At 39.1% G+C, this 22,634-nt stretch overlaps 1 long non-coding RNA gene across 1 annotated transcript; it reads right to left on the bottom strand.

The window, feature by feature from the left end:
* Positions 1-218: 218 nt before the first annotated feature.
* LOC120755504 (uncharacterized) lies at positions 219-14,343 on the bottom strand. The gene is made up of 3 exons (XR_005701805.1): positions 14,292-14,343; positions 599-688; positions 219-345 (listed from the first exon to the last, which is right to left on the bottom strand). It is a non-coding gene; the product is annotated as an uncharacterized LOC120755504 (long non-coding RNA).
* Between the last annotated feature and the right edge of the window lie 8,291 nt (positions 14,344-22,634).

Raw genomic sequence — 22,634 nt, 5'->3', positions numbered from 1 at the left:
GTAATTAAATTATTAAATGCACTAATTATATCACATAAATTTAATTAAATATCAGAGTACAGTCACCGTTGTGCAACAGCTATGTTTGGAAACAACAGAAAAAAGACAAAAACTCTGTTTTTGTGAAGTCCTATCACCCCTCCCCTTTAAACCAAATCAATAAATTGCCTGTTTCTAATTAACTATAATAGGCAGAAAACAAATATGAAAGAAAAATGTTTGATCTCCAGTTTTTCTTGCTTTATGTTTTCAATGAAAAGTTGTTTTTTAAAAATCAGTCCACTGCATCCTGCTCATAAACATTCAGTGAGTTCATATGGTTCTTCTCCACACGTCATCTGTATCCTAAGAGAACACAAACCATCTTCTATGTATTCAAATTCCCTGCTTTTCACAATGTTTTGGGTTTTTTTTTTTAAAAAAAAAACCAGCCTTAGCTCAAGTTATACAACCAGAAGCTTCAATTCTAGTGATGTTACACATAACCATTGAAGGAGAGTCTGATACTCCCCTATTGCCTGACAAAAACACCCTTTACTATTAAACCTAAAATATTAAAACCAGTGTGTGTTCTATTTTATTTATTAGTCTATTTTACCTGAAATGCAGTCTCAGACAAACTCAGACAGTTTTGTGGGTGAGATTAATTCCATCAGTTCCTTCACAGTGAGAGAAGATTTTTTAGCATCTGTAAGCAAAAACAAAAAACAAACAAACAAAAAACAACAAAAAAAAACCCCACCACAATGAGAGACTGTTTTATCTTCCCTGTATAAACCTCCAGGATTGCTTTGCTTTTGTACAGGAAATATTCATGTTGAAAGATTCAGGTGTAATCCAGTTGAGGGTTCTACAATCCATGGACTGCTCTGACACAAGTCCTACAATTTTTCACTTCAAGTATTGGAAATTCTGTATTGCTTCAGTTCAGGACCAAGTTTTTCACTGATTCTCAAGGAATAACTCAAATTCAAACTATTAAATCATTGTTCCAGATAAAAATGAAATTCAAATTTTGAGGAACACAATGCCTACTTAACTGTCAGGAAACAGCAAAGTACTGCTGGTTTTTGGTAAGAAAAGTTTACATTCTGAAAGAATTAAATTTGTAATAGAAGTATTTGTGGTATGTATTTCTGAAGTATTTAGTTAAAAAAATAATCACACACACCAGTTTTATTTATTTTTTTTAGTGCCCCATGAAAGACACATACTGACCATTTAAAAGTCAGTCAGTCCTCAGAGGTTAAATCTGTGTTTCATTGATTGCTTTTGGGTTGGGTTTTTTTTCATCTTTTTTCTGGGGTGAGGGAAGTGTGTTGGATTTTTAGTTGGTTGAGGTTTTTTTAACTGTTCATTCACAGTTGCACAGCACTACTTATGAGAGCTCTTGACAATTTAAACCAACACATGGAGAGGGAAAAGATAATTTAATACATATACTGTCCATCACAGTGCCTTCAGTTTTGTTACTCCAGCTCCATTGTGCCACTATCACTATTTGCTTTACAGCAGACTGTCAGATTAATGCAATTTTATTAAAAACTAATGCAGTTGTGAGGTTGCAAATATTAAAATTTTAAATATGGAGCAGTGTTTTGCTCTGATAAGTTTTTATTCCAGAAATTAAATAAAATCAGTCCTCTTACCGTCCTTAAAATGTATGCTAACATTCAAGCACAATATCATCTCATTTATTTCTATCAATTGGAAAAACTGCTCTCAGTGATAATATTTTTACAATTTGATTCTCAAATGTGCAGTGGTGTCGGACCAGCATGAGCAGGGGGTGCAGGGGTCAGGAGAGGCTTCCCTGCAGTGGATTTTTGATGCGTAGGGGTTTGGGGTGGTTTCTCTCAAACCCAAGGAGCCTGTGAATTCAGGCTTACAGAATACATTGTCCTGTAAATTTTGGGAGATACACAACAGGCTGTGACAACAGGCTGTGTGACAGGCGGGTTTGGATATTAAGCTAACAAATAGCAAGCGAGCCTGAGAAATCCAAATCTGCTATTTGCCTGTTGAGTTGTGCAAAATCTTCTGGCCTCCACAATGTGCAGCATGTCCAGAACTCTGGGCTCAGGACCACCCCAAATACCCCCAGGGTATTACAGTCCCCCAGGGAAATACCCCCAGTGCAGCCAGGGCTTGCTGCACTCTCCAGCAGTTTCATATCTGAAAGTCACAATTTTGAACACCATCTGTTTTATTAAAAAAAGGTTGCTGATACGAAAAGGAGTTGAGATTTCCAAGGTGCAAAATGGAAACACTTAGATTTTAGAGTTTGACCGGCTTCCACTTAAACACAGATTTTTATAAAAAGAGGGGAGAGAAGACAATCAGAACAGCACGAAAAAATCAGAAATATGAGATCTAAGATACCCCAGGACCAACCTCTGACAAAAATGTCTGTCAAACAACAGTAAGGAGCATACTAATAATAGCACATAAGAACATGTCTACAATCTCATTAGGAGGAGCTAACAGCCACAAGTGTTTCTAGCTTCCATTTGGAAAAGAAATGAAAAAGACTAATCATACCACAAGGCTGATACAATCCTTTCCCTCACGTTTCCTGACTTAGAAAGCTCTTACTAAAACAAAATCTTTAGAGTACAAATTAAGAGAGTCATCTGAAGATTCAGAACTGCTTTTCAATAATTCCTCTAAGCCTGGATGGACTCCAAAAAGCTGTGGCTATGTTTAAAACCAGTGAGTGAGATGAACCAAGCAACCTCTGCCCCACCAGTCCGAGTTCCAAATGAAGTACTGGGACTCTGCCATTCAGAACTACTAACAAAGCTTTTAGTGAGATTGTATAAAATCAGGCAGGGATGTTTAGGGCAGCTGGACTTTGTTTGATGACAGCTTGGTTTAGACAATAAAGGCTTTGAGGTGCACAGGTGAGATCCTTGGCATTTGAGACTGAGAAAGGGAAAATAATAATAATAATAATAAATATATATATATATATAATCTTTCTTTGGACTACAGAAAGGCTTTTGTAATTTACAACTAGCAGACCTAGAGTCAGATATGGATTCCAAGGGTTTGTCCCTCAGAAAGGGACAGAGCTGCACTAATTAGAAGTACAGGAAAAAGCCGTGCTAAAGAAGTTTCAGGTAATTACTCATCAGGTGGACCAGCCTGGCCTGAGCCATACCCTGCACCTTCAGCTGTGACTGCAGCCACAGGAATTGAAGAAGCTCAACAGGTCATTAACATCCCTCAGGAGGTGGCCCAAATTATATACACTGGGACACTCCTGCAATCACCAGGAAAATTTAAAGTTGTCATTTGAGATGGGCTCAACTTAATTTCCCCCAGTTCCTCATTTAAAGTTATAATATTTTACTACGAATTATGTACGAAACCTCATTGCAACAAGAAGCAAAGTTCATATGTTCTTCTGTTACGCCTCAAAGTCCTAGTCAGTCACAACGAAGAAAAGCCAGTTTTCCAAGAGCTACTCTGTTGAAAATACGCCAAGTAAGAAAAACAGTTGTTGAAAGTTTTTTAAGTGTTATTTTCCAGTTTCTCTTTTTCAGTTTTTGTCAGAAATACTGACAAGCACTTCTAAACTTGCCCCGAAAGCAGAGTTAATCAGAAATTTTCAAACACCATTAAGGTTTCACTAACGTAATTTCAGCTTCAGTTTAAGGAGAGTTCACTCATCATTAATCTAATACATCAACGAGCTGTTTGGCCCAATGGTTCTGCATACAAAAAGGCAGGCTAGCAGGATGGCTCCAAGGCAGGCAAACATTTCCAACAGCCTGACAGTCAGGAGATCAGGCTGAACTCTTTGGTGAGTGGCTGCAGCAGGCTGGCCCCATCATAATCACCTGTACGAGGATGCAGGTTGGAGAGGAGCTCATCTCCACACCACAGCCCTCCTCAGAGCTGCACCTGACAGAGGACAAGCTGTGCTGGGAACACCCAGAGAAGGGCTGTGAATTAGTATCTCCATCCCTCAAGCCTAATAAGAATTTGGCTCAGGATCTACACTTCCACAGCTGCACGGGCCCATCCTCACATGTGTGATCCACGGGGAGATCTCCATGCCTTGACTCCTGCCCGCTCAAACCCTGGAGCACAAAACTTGCCCTCCCTGCCAACCTCCCGCTTGGAACCAGCACTCACAATCCTCACAGAATAGGGATCTATCTCCCAACAAATCTCCCATCAAAGCCCACATTTTCCTCCAATCAGTACAGCGGGGGGCTCAGAATTCGGATGGTGAATTCCATCTTTTCCACCAGACCTGCTTTTCATCCCAGTGCTGGAATCCAGACCCTTAAGCTAGATTGGATGAGGACGTTGTGGCTGTGCCACAGTTTCTCATCATCAGCTACTCAATACTCTTACTGATGCTAGCAAATACACTTGTCCTTGTGGACAACCACTCTGGTACTCTTTTTACTGCAGTATTCATGCCCAGGTGCCTGAGCTGCCTGAAAGGCTGGCAATGGCAGGGGAAGACAGGCAGGAGGAGGGCAACAAGGCTGGAGAAATTGGTTTTCCAACAACAAAGGAGTGAATGCTGTGTTCTATTTTAAACAGGGTTCCGGCAACTGCAGGATGAAGACTTGCATTGTATCTCTCCCATTTTTAACAAAGGGAAAGCAGGTCCAATGCACTAGCTTCACTGTGCTTTCTAAAACTGGCATTATTTGTGTAAAAGAAAAAGAGACAAATTAGAAATACAAGTGCATTTGTATTGTACTTAGGACTCTCAGTCTGCAATTAAAGAAAATTATAGACTTACATTCCATTTAAACTCAGGTCAGAGAAAAACATGGACAGAGAAATACAGTTAAACGTGCAAAATTTAAAAACCCAAGGTGACAGAATACCTAGGTATTATCTTTAAAAAATGAAGATAAATATGCTCTACCTGGGGAAACTCTATCTTCATACATTATGTCAAACCTTAAGACATGCATAATTGATTTATCTAGCCCAAGACAAATGAGACACATGGAAGGCCAAGCCAGTAATAGTTTTAAGGAACATTCATTAAGCTTAACTAAGTAAAATACAGTTTGAAACATGCAGAATAGCTTCCATAATTTATAGGTATTCAGTTTTTGCATTTTCATTAATGTATACATTTAAGACCCTACTGACAAATGAAAAGTTCTAGCGTAAGAAAATGAATCCACAGGACAAATACAATCTACAAGGCCAGAACAATATGAGCACAGGGATCTGCTCACAATATAATATTGCTTATAAACATAAATTTGTTTCTTTGCTTAAAGCATGGAACTTCAAATCAGTGAAAGAGAGAAAAACAAGAGTCAGATAAAATCAGATCTCTTTCTGGGCTCACGGTTTGCAAGGCACAGGGCCTTCTTTTTGTTAAAAAGAAAAACATAAGTATTTTTGTAACAGCAGGTAAACAAAAACAAAAGACACCCAGCAACAGAACTGCCCCATGCCTCAAACCAGAAAGAAACATCCTAAGTTTGTCATCCTAAATTTGGGTATTTCCAAACTACAGTCAAACAGTTTGCAGGGAATGTGAAGAGAGAGCAACAAGGAACAGAGATGTTGTCACATAGAGCATTATTATAAAGTTGCAACAAAACCAGGTAGAGATGAATTTTATTATTTCTCCAATGGTTTTTGCTCTAAGGTTGCCAGCATTACCTGGATTAAAAATCTTAGGCTGATGAGGTGGACAGGTTTCCCTTCACTTTAGTGACAGACACAAGGACTCTGAAGCTACTGCAGATGAGCAAAGTTTCTTGTGCAACAGAGAGCTGAACAAGTGATCTCTGAATACTGCAATAAGAGAAATATTATCTGCTCACAATTAACAGATATAATTTTTCATGGCAGTGCACAGCTCCTGCATTTGGGTCACTGGTTTTCTTCATATTTTTCATTTAGATGCATTTTTATTTAAATGAATTCTGATGGTTGATGTCCATTTTTTTTACAAGGGAAGTAAGATGTAGAATGTTTTTTTGAAGAATGTAAAGTAAGCTCAGGATAAGAGTAAGTTTCATAAACATGTGTCCAAGTGCTTCCTTGACACAGCACTGTCACAAACTCAGACTATCCTGCTGCCTGATGATCCCAATGAGGTCAAGAAAATAACTCTTTGACTGAGCCTCGTACTCTGAGTTATCTGGGTTCAAGGTGGTTAATTATTTTATTGAAAGCTAGCAGAGATACAATGCCCCATAAAATTTTTCCAAAAAATGCTGGAAAAGGGCTCCAGCATCTCCCAAGCCTCTTGGCTTGCTGGATTCACTGATGCAGCGGGGAGATTTGCTCAGTTCAGCAAAGACAATCGGCATGCACAAGGGTGGGGTAGGAATAAGGCTGCAATTCAGACACAGTGGAATCCTTGGGAAAAGATTATTAACTCAGTCAGGACCAACTGGAGCCTTAAAAAGTAACATTTTTTGCTGAGTATTACAACTGCATATTCTAACACCATTTTTCTAAGTCCCAGGCAGGATAGAATCTTAAACAGGATGAGTTTTCTTCTACATTTTTATTCTATGGAAAGTTATCAAATAAAATTTATTCCTGAGAAATTTAATCTAATTATTGTGGCTACAGGCCACATGCCATCAATAACATTAATTAGCACTATTAATTAATTCAGCACTACTATATCAGCCAGTCCTTGTCCCAACATCCCCATGAAACAATGTGATCATTTAGAATAGAGATTTTAGACTTCCCTTCAGGCAGAATGAGCCATAGCAGTTGAAAACTCTCACTTCAAGGATCACTTTTCTTCCTTCACCAGCATAATGTTAAAAGGACCAATGAAAAAGTGGCTCACACAGTGTTCAGAGGGCTTGCTAAATACCAATTCAGGAGCAAGACAAATGTTTTCTAACCCACAAGACAACCTTACTTAGACATAATTATTTAGCCAAGCAATATGCCTGTTTTCCTCAAAATGTTCTTTACTAAGGAACATTACCCAAACAAATATTTTCATATAAAATACCTAATTTAGTAGCTGTATAAGCAGAAATCTTAAAAAAAAAAAAAAAATCTTCATTTTGCTCAGCATGAGAATTTACTTCTTATTTTCTAAATTAGAAACTCAGTGTTCACCCAGTTCTACTCAGTTTCATGGAATATAACATTTTTTTCTGTACTTTTGTTTCTCAAGATGATCTAACAAAGAATGTGCTGCACAAACACACACAGAGGCAAAGTATGTAAAGAGCTCTCCCCAGTCTTGAAGTGATAAATTTCCACTTCATTAAAATACTGTAAATAACAGAGAAAGCAAGTGGTATTCACAGATGAGCAGTTTCACACCTAAGCACCCTCCAAATTTCTATGAACAATTCAGAGCAAATGTGATGCTGCAGTCGCAGATGCACCAGCCCTACCTGTCCCACCAGTCCCCTTCAGGACGCTTTCCAGTCCACCTATAACCAGCAGATTCAGCCAACCAAGCTAAGCAATTATTTATCTTGCATCTCCAACTGATGGAAAATATGTTTTTGTAATCATGAGCGTCTGGATAACACATTTCCTGTAAGGCTGCTGCCCCTAGATCTGACGGATCAACAGGTCTGGTCAGCTTATCTGTGCAAGTTTCAAGTTTACTTTGCAGGATCATATGAGAAGTGTTATCACTCCCTCAAGTCACGTAAACTCTTGCTCATCCAACTTTCAAAGAGTTTTTGTTCACAGACCTCGACCTGGAACACATTTGTGACGCCCTGTTATCTTATCTTGAACTTAACCAGCATGTTTAATTCACAGATTTAATGACAGAATTGGTCAAGTGTCTCTGCTTTTCCTAGCTTAATTATTCAACAGTGATAAATGCAGAAAATCTGAAAAGCTTGATTGGTTTTAAATACAGGGGTGTTTGGTGCATTGTTGTTTTTTGGTTTTTTTTAAAATAAGTTTTTTTCAGATTAATTAAAAAAAAATCTTTTTACAGGCCAGGGAAAACCATTTTTAAACCATTTTTAAAAGAGATACTTTCCATTAAAGTATTGAAATATTTTAAAAGAAAGAAAACACTACAGGAAATCAAATTGAAGGAATACAGCAGAAACACACACTATAGGGCACTAGAGAGAACTATTTTAAAAACTGAGAGATCCATAGCACAACTCCAACCATTCCACCAGGACAGAGGGAAATGCACAACTGTATCAAGTTACCTGTGAAATTATGACCTCAAACCCTTTGGCAACATTCCCACAAGATGGTAGGTACATTGGAAATCAAGAGCTTAGGTACTTTAATGCTTGTTAAACCAGACATTTCTTTGTTAAGCAAATCTGAATGCAAATTACTCTCTGGTTTCATGATTCTTTTTGTTCACAGCATGATTTTTCAGAAACTGTTCATACAAATATACTTATTTTCATAAAAGCAAGCTGCTTTATTATTAATATTATTTTACAACCAAAATGTCTTTTAGGGTAATTTAAACAAAATAATGAAAACCAGGTACCTAAAACACACACCATTTAGTGACCACAGGATCATACTCTGTCAAACTTTAAATATTTCCTCTTAAGGAAACCAAAAAAACTCCAAAACCCAAAGGCTTCAGAGTTGCATGCTTATCAGTGGAATCTGAGGCACTGTCACCTCCTCTTTACTGCACCTACTACATCAAAATTGAACTAGGCTTTAATTCAAGTTTGTGAAGCTAATTTCTTGTCCATGACAAGCTGGCTTCTAAGAAAATTATCCCAGAACTAACCTGACTGCATTTAAAGCCAGTTTTGTTAAAAATTATTAAAAATCCTGTTGCTCAGTTATAGTCTTAATATGGAGAACATCTGACTTCATTCATTACAAATTTCTCTAATTATTTTCGTATAGAGACACTGTTCTCAGCTGTCTCTAAAGAAATTTATGACTGGGTGTGGGGGAGAAAACACCATACAATAAGGGAAAAATATTAAAACTGCATTCTTTAATTTAGTAAAGCCTAAGGGAGGCAATTTACTGATTCAAAAGAATAATTCCACATTCAAAGTTTACTTTAGACGTCATGAGGAATAATTTCTTATATTAGATAAACTTCCTTCATGCACATGAAAATAGGAGTCTGCATTAACTGAAGGCATTTTTTAAAGGGAAAAAAAAATTTCCCAATTCTGAATTCTGTATTTCTTGGGATTTTTTTTAGCACCTAAAATCTGTTCTGGGAGTGCATAATTCTGGTCTTGCCAGTTTTCCCTTACTGGGCTGAGGTAACAGGTAGGGACAGGCACTTTCTTTTCATTACAGAAGCAGTCTAGCAGCACGAATTAGCACAGGGTCTATTGTACATCAAGCTGCAACATTATTCTGAGATCCAAGAGCCCCTGGCTGATGGCCCAGCAAGTGCAGATTTTTCAAACTAGATGGAAGTGACAGTCTCATTTACTATCAATTTTTATGCTAATAAAGACACGCAAGACCTGTCTTCACCAGCGTCTCCTGAGTGTTTAATCAGTTTTTGGCCATCCCTGTGGCATAACCTAGAGGAAGCATTTCACACAACAGTGACCTCTGGATCCAGTGGGTCTCTGGCAAAGGGCACTCAGGAGCACAAGAGATTGGACAGCACACTGACTGCTGAGACACACTATCGATCCTTCTGTGACACTGGAGAAGTGAACTACCACTGCCACCATCTCCCACGTGCCCAAAGTTGCACTGCACTCCAGGAAACACTTCCCAAGAATTCCCTTGGATCCTCACCCACCAAACAGCCAGGAGACTGACTACAAGAAGGAGACTGAAGATACGGGAAGATTTTCAGAAGCTGTTTACAGCCCTACACTGCACAAAACCCCCCACACTGCTTCCATCCCTCCCCATGCTGATCAGTTCCTTGTCATTGTTCCACTGTCAGAACTTCTGCATTGGACCTGCAGCCTCCCAGCCTCATCAGCCCCCTTCCCAGGAGCACTTGGTTTCAGTTTTTTCAGGACAAAAGCCGCGTTCAAAAAATTGTCTGAATGGGGAAATGTCCTTACAACTCACAGAACCATCCATCAGTCAGGGGATCACCCGCGTCTTTAATCTCCTACAAACTTTGTGAAAAGTACAAAAGGAGTACAGATAATGTGATTTCATAGAGGGAAAGTTCAATAGCTTTCAAACAAGCCCTGTAGCGAAAGACTGGATATTATTTTCCCTAGACATTCTCTTTTCCTTGTATTATATTGAACATTCACAAACACATTAAATCAAATTTTTTAAAAAATAAGTATTTCCATGTTGAAAAGTCAGATCTTACTAAATGTGTAGGCAAGTCCCAAAATATTAAGTTTTCTATTATTCTCCCCCAATTTTTCTTTTGTTTAGTGCACAGCCCGTAACTTGGGTCTAAAAGGCTGCAGGCTCCTATTAAAAGGGAAGTTTAGCAGCCTGTGACAACAGGAGCTTCCCATCCGCAGATGACAATAAAGATTACAGAAGAAGGATTTTATTGCTGCCTGATCACTGCAATGACAACACAGAAGCAGGGCAATTGCCACTTGCTGTTTTGCCTTTTTTTTAAGGAAGTTTTTTATATAAAGAGTAACTATACAGTTCACCCTTTATGACTTATTCTTTAGGCAAAGAGAAAACACAACCAAGTGAAAATCATAAAACAAATTCTCCCTCAGCAGAGCAGCTTTTTTTTTTTTTTTTTTCCCCTATGTTTTCCCCAAAACCTTAGATCCCTTGGAGTGCTGGGCTAGTCATCAGCTCACAAAGGAATATTTCTTCACTGGTTATTTCTCAAAACATTCAATTCTACGTCTTCTTCCCCCTCAAAATTAAAGTCCTCAGCAAATTTAAAACTTTCCAGCAGGAAGTAACTTCTGGAACTACTGTAAGGAATTCCAGAGCCGTCTTCCACAATGGAGTGACCAGAGAACATGGAGGCAAATGAAAATATATGGAATATATCATAACAAAAGGAAATAAGAACAAGTGTACTATCACACAGAAGGTGTTAACTGCTGACCTGCCATTTCAGAGCTGCACTACAGGGTTATAATAAATGCAGCAACAGCCTGCTTCCTTCATAGGAACCTGAGCATTTCAAGGTATGATTAAGGAATGGAACTATTGCCAGGAGCTAAGCTGAGAAAATAGAACCTCAATCCTTGAAAAGATCTGAAAGGTCTCCTACAAGTGTTCTACATCATGCTGTACATAAAATGGATGGATATGTTTAAATGCATGCATTTATTGCCTAGATTCTTCACTGGAAGTACCTCCAAAATGTAACCATTAAAAGAGCCAAAACAAATACTGCGCCTTGTAATCTCCCTTACTGCCTTCTTAAACAAAAAGAATTCCCTAAAATGCACTCGGTGCAATTTAACTAAGAAATTCCCTTCTTCTCCAAACAAAACTGAAAGAGCATTAAGTTGTGCCAGAGAGACAATATCAAAGAAACTCACAACCACAAAACATACCATATGTCTCACTGTAAAGTGAGACTGTCTGTGAACAAGCTCATCAGATTTGTGAGACACGTGCCAAAGCCCCGAAAGAAATTGCTGCAGTTCCCTGTTGAGAGCTGAGAGTTATTGACCAAACCAGACTTGGAGATCTTCCATCTTGTTAAAGGTGCTAATGATTCATGCATGCAATTTTTGAAGAAAGAAATCGTCCTCAGCAGTGAGTTTGATTTTTCTGTCAGGAAGTCAAACTGCACTTGAAGTTGTGCAGTGCTGTTATCTTAGTGAACGTGCTGAAACACTTCAGAGAAAAATTATAATTTGATATATTCCCTAAATAACTTGCCTTCAAAAAAGACAGATACATATGAGGTTTCTGCCTTCTGTACACCCTAGTTTTTAGACCAAGTGCTTTCATTAATGTGCTCACCGTCACTGTGCCACAACATTGGAAGCACCTATAAAAGAGCATTTGCAAAGTTTAACGCTGTCATAGTTTAACAATACCAAAAGGCTTTCAAAGCAGGTAAGCAAGGGATCACTTGTGTCAGGTGATCCTGTATTTATGCATTTTGCATGAAAAGCCACGGGAAAGTTGTGGTGCAGTAGATTTGTCTGTGATATTTCCCATCATGATGGAAAAATAAACAGCTTGGAAAACTGTTTTCTGTTTTTTTGCAGAAGTTTGTATTAGAACCAGGGAAAGCAGAGGGGGAAATGGTTGTGTTTCATGCAAGGAAACTCAGTATTGTTAAGCAGGCACAGGAGGATAAAAACTTTTTGCCTCTGTATGTATCATGACCCTACAATTTAAAAGGATTTTCCTCATTATCATTCATTTCCTGGAGTTTCTAGTTAAGTCACACCAATCAATAAAGCTTTCAAAAAGACATACTCAAAGTGGAGAAGATGAAAAAGGAAAACTGAGTATATTACTGGGCAAGGGAAGGGGAAAAGTGAGAAGCAAAAACTCACCTCTCTGGGCTGGGATTCAGAATATGTGGATAATCTCAGAGATACCTCTGGTTTCCAACACTACAGCTGAAAAGTACTTGCTAGCAACCTGTCCTGAAGCACAATATTGACAGCACACAGGAAAACCTAACATGACCAGCAATCATTGTGAGGAACAATGGATCAGTTAGATTAGTTTAGTCAAGATAAGTAGTCTCAAAGTATAACCTTCTATTCTAAAGCAGAACTACTTTTCAAGAAATAGTAACACATTAGTAGACCTTGTGAATTGCAGAAACATGAAAAAATCAAGAACGATAAATTGGGTTTGCTGTGAATATTCCTCTTGCAAATCTGGTAGGTGGTTGGTCTAGGCAAACTCTATTTAAGGAAACCAAAATGCATGGAAGATATGCTTTCATCTCAGATTCTCCAGCTGGGCATAAATAAAATATGTAAATCATTGCCATGAAGAGAATACCAGCAAGTGAATCCTGCTCAAAGATCATACATGTGTAGTAAAAGGATAATATATTCCTCAAAGAAAGATTTTCTAAATTAACTTTGACAGTAAGCCAAAGTTTATATGAGGAAGCATTAATTCATATATTGGACATGCTGCATTTTTTCTGGACTTTTTGTTTCTCTTTTTTGAACCATACTTCATTGTGTAGCTGTGTCCCAGACAGAATAACAGGCATTTTCAGGGTAAAGACACAGAAAATTGCAGAATTACGTTTGATGCAATTGCTACACTGCTAAATTCCAAAAACCTCTTTACCCCGCTTCACCAACCCACCGAATTTATTAGTTCAACATCTGTCCCACAAAACTTCCTTCAAACCTGAAATGACATAATCACATTATAAATTCACCAATACAGAGGGACAGTCACAGTGTAAGACTAAGAACAAAACATAATTACATGAAACCCTGGTGCTATGAAAAAACTACAGCAAGATGCAACGGTGCTTCAACCTGACCTTCCCATAGTGGTGTGCTACTGCTATAAAACCCCAGCATTCAAACTCCTGGCAGAATTTCGAAGTAAACCAAGTGCATGAACCGGGTACATGGTAGTTTTACAAAGGAAATGCTGGAGGCACAGCCAGAACACCGTCAAACCTAAACTGAGTGATTGCACAGGGGCATATCTCTGGCTTGCCATAAGAAATTCTTGAGTACAACCAGCTGCTGACTGTTCCCACGATGGTGCCACTGCTGAGGAAACACACCACAAATCGCTCAGCACCTGACCTGATGCAAGTGCACCTCAGGCTGGGCACCAACAACAGAGCTGTTCTCTCAGAGCGGACACACCCACACTGAGCAAAACAGTTGCAGAGCAATTGCAATTAGCAAGGTTTTACCAAATTTAAAACAAACAAAAAAGCCAAACAAAAAACTCCCCAACATACTAAATGCATTCCAGTGGGAAAAAAAAATTAAAAAGGGGGAAAAATTACTAAACTATTTGGACTTCTTGGTACCCTTCATGATAACGTGAATGGCACATGTGTGTTTCTTTTCCAGCCATAGCTCTGCTAAGAAAATGGGGAGAAATTTGTTTTAAATTCACACATTTAAGTGAAAAAAACAGTGCCAGTTTGGACTCTTTCATAGGAAAGGGGCATGGCAAGATTTCCTTTTAAGTCCAAGGCACCCTTCTGTTTGTTTCTGAAAGGGAATTTCCAGCCAGATGAACAAGCTAGAGATCCACAAGACGAGGCGGTTTCAAAGCAACCACACAATCTAATTAACAGATTGCCATGCCTCAAGCCTACCCAGGGAAGCCACAGCACTCACAGAGTCACTAAGCTTGGGAAAGCCCTCCGAGATCATCAAGTCCAAACAGTCCCCCAGCCCTGCCATGTTCACTGCTAAACCCCATGGCCACATCCACGTGGTTTGGAACACTTCCAGGGATGGTGATACCTTATTTCAGATGTTGCTGTGCCCAGCTTTACACCAGCAGTGTGCCAAGTGCCACCAGCACACAGAATGGGTTAAATCCAGCTGCCAATTACAGCTCAAATGAGCTCTGTCACACCCAACCACTTGTGTGAGACCAAACTTCCACACCTGTTTGACGCATTCAGCTGATGCAGCACAAAGCTCTCAGATCTGGTGCCATTCCCTCTGATTTCTTCCAAAGATGAATAGGACTTGCATATCCTGTAGTTTAAGAATGCATCAGCCATAGGCATTCAAGTAAAGCCAGAAAGAAAGAAAGAGAGGAAGAGAAGTTAGGGGAGGAAAAGAGAGAGAAGACAAGAGAAAGAAAGAGGGGAAAGAGAGAAGAAGGAAAAACTGCAGAATGTTGTGGATGTCCCAGCACTCTCCACTTCCTGCTCCTCAGCTTCTCTCCTACTTTGCTTGGGAAAGGCAAGAGAAACTGCAGAGTCTTCAGCAAGTGGAATGCACCAGATCAAAGCTGGGAAAAGTTAAAGTCCCTCTTTCTCAGTGCCTGCTCCTCTCACTGCTCCAGCTTCCCCTTGTGCCCAGGAGAAAACACCCTGCTCTTCAGGACACCTGCTGAGCTCCCTCCTGTCTGCCTCTGAAAGCTTTTCCATCTATCCTGCTTCAGATAAATGCCCAGGGAAGGAGACAGTAAGACAAAAGGATAAGAAAAATAATGAGCTTCTCTTTAGAAGGAAAGCAGCCTATTGAGTCACACTGACATCCTTCAAAGAAATACATTTCTTCTGGGGAAACTCCTCTGTTAAGAGGCTTCATCCAGGGAAACAAAATACTTCCAATAAGCTTGGAAGTGGTATTTGTTAACTCTGATCAGGTGGAAGCAATCAATCCATGGAACTGCCCTGTGCTAGGCTTCGGGGCTCTCAGGGATTCCTGAACACCATACATTATCTACAATGAAACTCAGAAAACACCCTCAAAGTAGAAGTCAAAATTCTCAGAAAACAAGGAAAGCACCTCAAGAAGGTTATCTGGAATTAATGGGTTCTCTATGCCAAATAAGAGACCTTTAAAGAATTTAAATTCAGAAACTAATAACTTGCAAAGTATTGGCTGATTTGAACGATTCCATTTAATTAGCCAAAGCTCCTCATCTGTGAGAAATATCTTCAGATGAGTACAGGAGCTACTGATGTCTGCTGATTTCATGCAAAGTAGAACACACCAAAGAGGTTTGCTTTTAGCAGTTTTCAAGAGCAAAAAAGTATCCAGCAGAATCAGGCAGTTGCATGCAGTGCCTAAAAATGAACACAGATGAAAATTCTGTTCTCAATAAATGATGTAACTAGCAAAAAATTTAATGCAACAATGCATCCATTTAGAGCACAAGTTTGAAGAGATAATTGACATTTTTGTTTCAATAGACAAGGAAGAAGAAACCAAGATCCTTCACAATAGTGAAGGATTTAGGCAAATATTTATTGAATCTACTATTCTAAAGCTGCCATAATTTTAAATAAATTGAGATTAAGCCATATTTTTAAAATAATAATTTCTACTAGATACATTTCTAAAATATGTCCACATAGGAAACACGCTTAGCAATTTGGCAGACTAAAATGAGAAAGCCTCACTTCAACACACCTGAGTCAAATCTAGGCAGCTGCAGTAAGAACAATAGGGAAGTGCTTCTTTTCCTTTTTCCACCAGGACACGCAAAGTTAGAGCCTAGATATTTTCTGTATTTTCACGGTAGGACAAAAATTGAGCTCAATATTTGAGTAGCAGAGATGGCTCTGCCATTTGTACAAGGAGATAAAAAGTACCACGTTGCTTCCTAAAAGGCCAGTGCTATGGGACCACAAATTGCCCCGAGAGCAGGAGTGGGTTTATACAGACATTGTTCTTTTGGTGAATACCCTTTATTTCCTCTCAGAGAGATGAAGAGATTTTTTTTATCTGGCAGGAGCTGCTTTTGAATAAAAAGGGCTTTACTATATACTGAAATATAAGCCAACATAGTTAACATAGTGAACATAGTTAACATTTTAAATCTGGAAATGCTGGGCAAGACAAAGAAATAAGAATCAAGGATCCATAAACAACTTTGCCTGTCTGGTATTCTTCTCATTTCCACTGAATTAAATCAAATTCTGCCTAGTCCCTTGACACCCCTGGGAAACTCATTCCATCATCCATCCCCTTGCAGAGTCCTAATTTGCTCTTGCAAATAATTCAAATCCCTCGTGGACTCCAGAATGGTCTTTCCCTGACTGTGCTCAGTGGATCCCCAAGGAAAGAAAAAAATACCCTCCACTGCTCCTCCCCATGAGATTTCTCTGTTCCAGCAAACTCTTAGCAGAACCTAGGGTACAATCAGAACATGTGAGGGAAATCATCCTTCAGAGCTGGCATCAGCTGAAACTCAGATAAAAATCCTGACACAGAAACTCAGTGAGGGCTGATGGTAATAGAGACACAGACCTAAAACAGGCACAGTTACAGTTTTCTAGAGAAGGACATGATTTGTAAACTGAATATATACCTGGGAGAGATTTGGAGGTGTGTCAGGCACGCCCCCTTCGACCATTCCATTAAAATAGATGAAATTAGATCCAGGACTGATTTAAAGACAACATAACTGCCCAGTCTCACATGAAATATAGATATATAGATTATGATTTCCAGGAATACTTCCAAGGAAATTAATTTTACCTCTTAAAACACGGCACCCAGGACAGCACATTTCCAGCCTGTTTAAACAATCTGAAGTGACTCAGGAAAAGAGAGGCTCGTGGCATACGAAGAAAAAAATACAAGCTAAGTGGAAGCGCTAATGCTGGCACAAGAAAAATTAGCCCCCTAAGCAGAGGAAGTAGAGATTTGTTTCTGAATGTTCGGAACAAACAAACAAAGGCAAGTTCTGCACATCCCAATTCTCCATCCCGCTTTCCTGAGATTCTTTTCTTGGGGATGCTTGGACAAGCATACAATTGTATAGATTTGTTTTCACTAGGCACACTGTATCTGGAATGAACATCTCTGGCAACAGACTAGAATTTAATGAAATTGGATTTAAGGAATGTTTAATTTCATATGAGTAACATCACTGCAAACCCTCATCAATCTAAGTTCCCAGATTCCAGCCATATAGAAATTAATACGGAATTTAAACTGCAGAATTAATTGAGGATAAGCTCACATTTTTTTCACGAGAAAACAAGAAATAAGAATACCTGGATCGTAATGAATTGATGTCAGAGTTGTTGCTTACTTGCGGGTAGATAAAGCAAAACTAACATAACCTTGTTTCTTAAATGTGCTGCTGAGCACACCGCAAAGGGGAAAGCACAGCTCTGTGGGGTTTTGTGCCACATTGAGCCCTGCAAGGCTGGAGGGTCTGAAGCCAGGACAAAGGCTAGATTTCACAGAAATGTGTTGTTCTACCTCCTGGCCACTTGCAATGTTGAATTTATGGGACACAGAGGCAGGTGAGTTTATCTGAGAATGCAAAGCTTTCTGTGCTAGCCAGGGAGGGCTAAGGAACACAGCACAAGCCGTCCTCATGCACTCTTGTCCACACGTGGGCCTGAAGAGTTCCATTTACTGTGCACACACTCAAAATAACTTTGCTGAAAATATCTCAAAATCAAGTTTTAAATAAATAAATGAGCAAGCAACTTCTGGCCAAAGATGACTTTCTGTAGGTGGAAATTGAGTAATTGCTGGCACTTTCTGTCGAAAACTTTACAAAGACTCATCAAAGAGATCACTTTGTTCTAGCGCTAAACAGAAGGACGAAAGAAGAAAGACTGGATTTCAGCATATCGTGACAGAACTCAGCAGGAACCTCTACAGGAAGAGCTACAAAGCATATATCATTTGAAGCAGTGAACTTTAATAGGAATTTCATTTTACACATGAATGTACCCTGTGTGATAATCTCCAGTCTGTTTATTCATCAGCTGGAACTCGGGATGTGAATGTGAAGGTGACAGGAGGAGTGAGCTTTATGTTCCCGAGTTTTTAGAAAAGGTATTAACCTTTTAGTGGTTCTTCATTCAAGCCCGACTTTCCCAGGGAAAAGTAAACCAATCTATTTTATTTTCTCTGTGATATTAAGCATGAAAGGAAATCCTAGTTCATAGCTGGAGAAATAAGGAATAGGAAAGATTTTATGCTATTTACATCAGTTCAGGGGTCGTCTAAGTAACACATAAACAGCGGGATCATCAATGTAGCAAAACAAACCCATATACAGTGATTGAAAATTTAGCCCAAAGGCCTTTCTATTGGTCCTGATCCAGACAAACATCTTCCAAGAGCATCTTTTTTCAAAGTATCTGGGATAGCCTAATTCCTATCGTAAGTAAATGTAGTGTGAATTTTTTTAATGTGATTTACTGGGGGGTTGGATGGGCTCAGAGAACTGGTAATGGATGTTATGGAGAAAAAACTGTGAATTTCTTTTAAATGAAGGGCAAACCAAGGACTTGTCATTTCTTCTAATTTCAGTTTCCAGGGATGTGAACCACAGGTAGTTTAAAAACCGAAAATCATAGTGCATAATCCACATCAGATAACTCTTTTCAGTACTTAATTTTAAACCAAAAATCTCAATAGAAAACAGGTAAAGAGTCCTCAAAAATTATTTCTAAGGGCTACACAATCATTTCTAAGGGCTACATCCAAACGTGAGTTTTCTACTACGAAGAGAAATATCGTAGCAGGCATAGCAAGATATTTTTTCCTGTGTTCTACAGGCATTTAACAGGAATAATACATTTCTTTATGTATGTTATTTATCCAGAGAAAGAATTAAACAGATTGTTATTTATCCAGAGAAAGAATTAAATAGATTATCTATCCAGGGCTTTTCCTGCAGCTTGTATTTTCACTGGACTAGTAACATAAAAATTAAGACTCATATACTTGTATCACTCGGACTCAATCCAAGACTTTTCCAATATCTGTGATTCTGTAACACTATCTCCTTGGTGGTTAGGTCTCAGCATTTTCTTCCAGACCGTGGATATTTAAAAATCTTTGCAGGCATGCGTGCCTTGTCTGTGGCATGCACTGACTGCACAGCAGGACTGAGCCCAGAATTTACCGGGATGCTGCAGCACTTCCCAGCCTTACAAGCGAGATTCTCACTGCAGCTGAGCTGACTTCAGCGCAGTTCAGACAAAATTTCAGCTGGCCTGGGATGTCTGAACAGAATCAAAGCAGCCTTTCCATCCTCCCCTGTGGGATTAATGGAAGTACAGGCCCCTCAGCCAGCTCTGGCACAACACCCGTGAAAGGAAATCAAATGGTAACATGATTTCCCTATAGTGCAGAAAGACCTTGTCTCCTCCACTCTTTTAGATATTAATTAACATTTCTTCTCTTAGAAGCTGCTCTGTAGATCTTGGGAGTAGCAAAGGATGTCACGTTATGTATCAGTTGCTATGGTAACTAATCCTTTCTAAAAGGAAGAAACAGAACAAATTTGTAGGACTCCATATCTTGCTATGAACAAGGGTTGTCACTAAATAGTCTTTATTTTGTAACCCACTGCTTTCTTTTGTTTTACTCTTGTTTATAAATTATCACAACTGACTTAGATTTAGCCTGTGAATTCATTTTCTTACAGTCTGAATAATCTGAGCTTCCTGTTTTCATGGAGTGGCAGAAAAAGAAGTTCATTCCAGATCTTACACTGACTTTTCAAAAAATTTATTTGTGTGAACCCTTTAAGAGACATATTTTGGCTTGGAAACAGTTACATTTCCCAGAAAAATTACATGTACTGAAGAACTTCAGGCAAATTCTAACTTATTTCTCTATTTCTGTTTCTCTGTCCTGAACCAGAGCGGTTCAACAGGACTGGAAAGGTCCTTCATGTCTCAGTCACTCAGATCCTGCTGTAAGCCTCCACCTTGCAGTGGGATGTCAATCTACTTTCACAAGTAGTTTCTGAGAGTATCTTTTACAGGGGTCCCAGGATTTCTGAAATTCTTTCTTCAAAGAAAAGTATAAGCATCGCTTTCCTGAAAGAGACATTTCCTTCTACCCAATCTCTATCAGACAATAACCTCCAGGACTTCTGCCCAGAGAGGTGGACAGAAACTTTCATAAAAATACAAAAAACAAAAACAAAAAGACCAAACCAAACCAAACCAAACAAACAAACAAACAAAAAACACCAAAAAACCAAAACAGATTGCTGCTTTGAGGTTGTATCTTTATCCCAGTGCAAGACAAACAGAGCAGTTTGGGAGTGCTGCTCTCAAGACCTCTGACAGCGGAGCCACTGCAACAAAGATAATACAAATATTCTAACTGAGACAGGGTTATTCCCAAGGTTGAAACAGGAGAAAATATGATGGTGGTCCCTAAATCATCTCAAAAGGTTTTTCACTTGCTTTTCTCAGCCCTTTCTCTCTCCTCATCACTGCTGGGCTCCACAACAAGACAAGAATCATGAAGGAAACAACCTTATTCAAAGAGCTGTGTAACAAAAATATGCTTTGTATTGTTCAAGACATACAGGAGAAGAGGCAAACAATTGAGCAGTTTTATTAATTGGCTTTCTTATCAATGTACTGGAAAGGAAAGCTTGCACATTGCCAGGCTTAAAAACACAGAATAAAGAAGTTCCTGCACTCTGCAGCCATTTAATAAGTGGCTCCACTCGGCATAGCTTTGAGCAATGGATTTAATTTATCAGATTTACCAAATTACACATCTGCCTCCAGCAGCCACAGGCAGGAGGGAAATGTAGCTCAGCTGTAGCAATACTTTCCTTCAAATGGTAACAAGTCAGAATTAGTGCATTGCAAGGGACAGGAGATTCCTTAACTCTTCTAGTCGCTGATACTGAGAGTTGGAAACAAGCGCAGAAAAATGAGGAGACAAAGTATTCTGCGGAATACTAAATTATTCTAAAATATTCTGTGCATCACTAAATTTCTAGATTTAGAACAAATTATAGAACAAATGTGTTTATTTCAGAAAACAGTTCTATGATCATGACTTCTTTTCAAATATATATATCAAGAGCTGGATGAAATAATTTATTCTCTAAGCTAAAATCCTCCATATCCCAAGACATGCTGCAATGGAGACATGATTTCTCCAGAGAAGCTCTAATTCTTCCTTAAGGAAGAGAAAAAACTATCATAAGAAGTTCTTTTGGGTTTTTGGGGTTTTTTTTTTTCGTTTTTTTTTTTTTTTTTTTTTTTATGTTTGAAAGCTGCAGTGTCAGCAGAGCAGCTGCAAGGGGAGAAGAAAACCAGGTAGAAACCAGCCTTGAAGTGTGTTTGACAGGAAGTCACCTAAAAGCTGTAGATCACTGAAAAAGGGGCACAGAGAGACCTTAAGGGAAAAGGGAGAGCAGCAGAAACTTTTGGAAGTTTTGAGGGTTATTTGAGACCAGCTAATTACACAGCTGAGGGAGCTGAGCTCAGGCAAGGCAGGGGACAGGAGCAGAGCAGCTTGATGTAGGTCACAGAACTGCCACGGCTCAGGTTTTTCTGTCTGAGGAGCTTTTATAGCTCCCACCTGCACACTGTCTAAGAGCCTTACACTGCTTTAATGTGTTTATTCTCAAAATGAACCTGTGAGGCAGGAAAGAACTAATTTTGTCATTTTACTGATAGCACACTAAAAACTGGAGGCTGCAGGGAAGATCCTTAGTTGGCATACAATACCAAGGCTCTGTAAAAACCAAGAGTGTCCCCTAACTGTCCAGTAAGGGGAGTGGAACTCAGATTACTTAAAGCACCTGAGGCTTTCCCCCCTATATGATTTCTTCAAGATCACACAGGCTCATGACAACATCAGGAAATGAAACCAGTATTCTGAGGAACACCAACAACTGGCCCATCATTTTCTTTTTCATGTCTGATGCACGCATATGTGACTGAAGAAGAAACCCAAGCCTCAGGACTGTGAAATGCATGAGGGAGCAAGTGCACAGATTTGGTTCACTTGAGCCTTTTCCTGGTCTTTTCTAATTGTTTAACAATTGCTGGGTCTCTTGGTTTGCCTGGGGTATTTTTGGGGGTGAGTTTTTGCAGAGGGCTTGAGAGACTATGATTCTACTGGCAGCAGAAAGTACCAGAACTCAATGGAAGATGCTTGTTTCTCATGGAAAAGGAGTTGGGAGAAAACTATACAAAATTGAGCTTTTTTTTTTTTTTTTTCCTCCCAAAATTAATAGTTCTTTTAAAAGCGCTTTCACTGGCTCTATAGCAGTTTGAATTTCACAGCCAAACATATGAAATATTTTGTGTGTTTTTTAATGCTTTAGCAGCAAGAGGATAAAACTAAAAAATTCCCTTCCTGTGAGTTCCTGTGCATAGCAACAGC

This window comes from Hirundo rustica, chromosome 7 (genome assembly GCF_015227805.2).
Source record: "Hirundo rustica isolate bHirRus1 chromosome 7, bHirRus1.pri.v3, whole genome shotgun sequence".
Lineage (NCBI taxonomy): Eukaryota > Metazoa > Chordata > Aves > Passeriformes > Hirundinidae > Hirundo > Hirundo rustica.
Note: the sequence above shows the minus strand (reverse complement) of the source record. Positions and strands in the feature narration are given on the sequence as shown.